This window comes from Ipomoea nil, unplaced genomic scaffold, assembly GCF_001879475.1.
Source record: "Ipomoea nil cultivar Tokyo-kokei standard unplaced genomic scaffold, Asagao_1.1 scaffold0755, whole genome shotgun sequence".
In the NCBI taxonomy this organism is placed as follows: Eukaryota; Viridiplantae; Streptophyta; class Magnoliopsida; order Solanales; family Convolvulaceae; genus Ipomoea; species Ipomoea nil.
In genome coordinates this window covers 1,029,326-1,032,847 of record NW_017617183.1, presented here as the reverse complement: position 1 = coordinate 1,032,847, position 3,522 = coordinate 1,029,326, and the positions used below count along the sequence as shown (strand labels likewise).

The 3,522-nt window shown below is 32.1% G+C and overlaps 1 long non-coding RNA gene across 1 annotated transcript; it reads left to right on the top strand.

Moving 5' to 3' along the window:
* Positions 1 to 1,649: 1,649 nt before the first annotated feature.
* LOC109176763 lies at positions 1,650 to 2,281 on the top strand. Its single transcript, XR_002053446.1, has 3 exons — positions 1,650 to 1,711; positions 2,141 to 2,204; positions 2,262 to 2,281. It is a non-coding gene; the product is annotated as an uncharacterized LOC109176763 (long non-coding RNA).
* Positions 2,282 to 3,522: the final 1,241 nt, after the last annotated feature.

Genomic DNA, 3,522 nt, shown 5'->3' with positions numbered 1-3,522 from the left:
TGACTGGGTACGAGCAAGAGTTAAGAAGTCAAAAGAAGGAAATTATTACATTCCGAATGAGAAAACACATGAGGTGTTTCATACAATTGTAAGTGCTATTTTTTTTAATTGTTATAAGAACATATAATATTCATATAAATTCTAATACTTGGTTTTATCTAATTGATTGAAACAGATAGAAAAATGTGATGAAGTTGGTCAAGGGACATTTCAACCACACAGACATCATGACATATTGTCTGCAGCTCTCGGTAAACCAGAGGATAAACGGGGTTCGGGTTCGGTAAGAGGAATTGGTTCATACTCCACCATCCGACAAGTATTTGGTAAACCAGAGCAGAAACATGGCATACGGAGTGGGCTTATGTCTAATGATGAAGTCCAAGTGCTGATGAAAACGGTCAAGCAAAATGCATTGTTGGAGATGCAACCCAAGATTGACATACTCACCCAGCAATTGAATATATTGTTGAATAACATGTCAGCCACACACCAAGGTCCACCAGGAGTTTCGATTAGCACTCCTCAAAGTGTTTATGCGCCTTGTTTTCAACCTCCGACTAAAAGCAATTGTCATTCTGTTGACGTATATCCAGTAACCACAATTAAGGTAATATTAAAAATTATTTTATAATCAACATATTATTTTCTTTTAAATGTAAACCTAACATATACAATTTTAACAATAGAGCCGAAAAAAGTGTATTCTTGCAATATGTGGTTTTGATAGTAAGCCAATCGAGGTTGCAAAGGGTACGGTTTACCCAATTACAGATGAGATGACAATGGTGAGCGATGCGCTACTTTTACCTGACCATGTCAAAGTGATGGTCGATGATGTGCTTGTTGGTGCAGAGCAATATAATCTCCCCGTGCCAACATTGCAGCATTACACTTTGGAACATATTGTTGGGAGTCACGCACAATGGCCTACTCACTTAGTTACTTTGGATGAGGTATGTAAGGTCAATTTAGTTCACGTTCTTTCTATATTGGACAACAAACTGACTTAGGTAATTGAAAACACTGTTTGTGGTTGTCTCTAGTGTCTGCATGTTATTTTGGGATTTCTTAAGCGATAGTTGCATACAAAATTGAGTATTCTTTTGAATTGTAAATTAATTCGAACACAATCCTCTTCTCTTGGTAGGAAAATGTCATAAAAAGCTCAGAAAGACAAAATATGCAAATGACAGGTCAAAGTGCTGACCAATCTGCTACTTATATACGACCTCCAATTGTTGGTGAAATGTGTTTTTGCTTTTGGGGACATATTGCAAGGAACTTGTCAGAGCGTTGTTATCATTTTCTGTTAAGAAAGAGTACATTGATGTGGAATTGGATTCTGCTGTTTTCCATCATGCAAACGCGATTGCTGTTTATGTGATGATAGAGGATATATATGATTTGTTGACATTGGCTTGCCTCGATGTCTCAATTATTCAAGTGTTTATGCTGTAAGTTTTAAATTGTTCATGTGTTTTATATACATTTATTTTTGTAAGTTTATTGAAATTTCTTAGTTGTTATTTTTCAGGTTTTTGAATAAGCGGGGTAAGCAGCTTGGAGTCACATCTATCGGGTTTGCATTTCCAACACAAATTTCAGCAGATATGGTTCACTTAAATTCCTCTTTCGTTACATCACATTTCATTAAGGTCATGGAGGAACACAAGGATCAGCATTTCATTTTGGCACCATATCATCAAAAGTAAGTATTTTACTTAACTAATTTATATAACTTAATAACTTTATTTGAAGTGGTTGATATTAGAATTTTAATATATATATATATATATATATATATATATATATATATATATATATATATATATATATATATATATATATATATATGTGTGTGTGTGTGTGTGTGTGTGTGTGTGTGTGTGTGTGTGTGTGTGTGTGTGTGTGTGTGTGTGTGTGTTTTTTGTAAATGTAGTAATCATTGGATATTACTTGTGATTTGCGCATCTTCAAAAACGGTGTATGTGTTTGATCCTTTGAAAAATATAAGGCACTTTGAAGTAAAAATTTATTTGAATATATAAGTACAATCTTAGCACAAATACTATGTATATATTTTAAATGATATTATATGTTATTTATACATCGATATAAATGTTTATTACTAATATAGGGCATTTCGATCTCTTTCTACAATTGGAGGAAGAACTAAAGCGATTGATTGGAAGCAATGCAAAGTATGAATTTAAAGTTAAAGTTTTAATATGATATTAACCTTTGTTTGTATTTCGTAGTGTCCACAACAGCCGGGAGGCGCTGAATGTGGATATTATGTACTAAGATACATGTTAGAGATCGTAACTAAGTATTCAAAGGTTGATTGTCTACATGGGGTAAGTAATTTAAATACAACTATATGTATATTTGAATTATAATTTATTAATTAATATGTTTACTAATTTGAATAATTAAAATTATTATGTAGATATTTGATAATGAAGCACCCTACTCCTTGAACGACATAGATGAAGTTCGAGAGTTGTGGGCAGAATATTTTCTAGAAGAGTGCGTGTAAACTTATTTAGTTTAAACAGTAACTTATGCTTAATTTGTTTATGTTTGAATGTAGTGTTGATTGTTATTATATATTGTGTTGATATTATAAGTGTATTGTGGTATTTTATTGTGTTGATTATTACTTGTGAATTATATATATTGTTGTGTTTGGGTTTATAGTTATTAGTGTTAATTATTAGTTGATTTTAATTTAATCATTGTTGAATATTTATAGATAGTTTAATTAATTGTTATTCTTTTTTGATAAATTTTTGTGTGCATCGGTGAATTTAGAAAATTCTGTACAGGTTGAATCAATAAAATTAGGTAATATCAATTATAAAAAAAAATATTAAAAAAAATATACAAAACCGCGTCACCCTCTCGGAGTAGGGTGACGCGGAAAGTAATAATAAAAAAAATATATAAAAACTTTCCGCGGCACCCATCATATCAGAGGTGCCGTGGAAAAGCAATATTATAATATTATTAAATGAGTATCCGAGGCACCTGCTCCGCTGCAGGTGTCTCGGATACTCTGTACTAAAAAATTAAAAAAAAATTCCTCCGCTTTTCGAGTCACCCTTTACGGGTGACTCGAAAAGTGAAGGAGAATCACAGTTTTCAAGATCCGAGTCACCTGTACTGGTGACTCAGAAAGTGTTTTATGGGTGACTCTAAAAGCTTTTTTTTGTACTAGTGAGCTTGAGTTGACCACTTAGCCCGAGACCAAATACTATACTACGTGTATGATGTATCCAACCTATCAAATACAATTGATGAAATCAAGCTATTAGAATTAAAATAAAAGCTATAAGTAATGTGGCATAACATTAGTATTTTTTGCATAACTGATAATGGTCATTTTTGGTAACATGGCTAATGAGATAATTTTGGCTGATTTGACTAAATTTGATTGGTTTGACTAGTCAATAGGCTATTTAAATGTTTGGTAAAATGACTTATTACATTAGCTTATTGGGACAATAAGTCCAAATT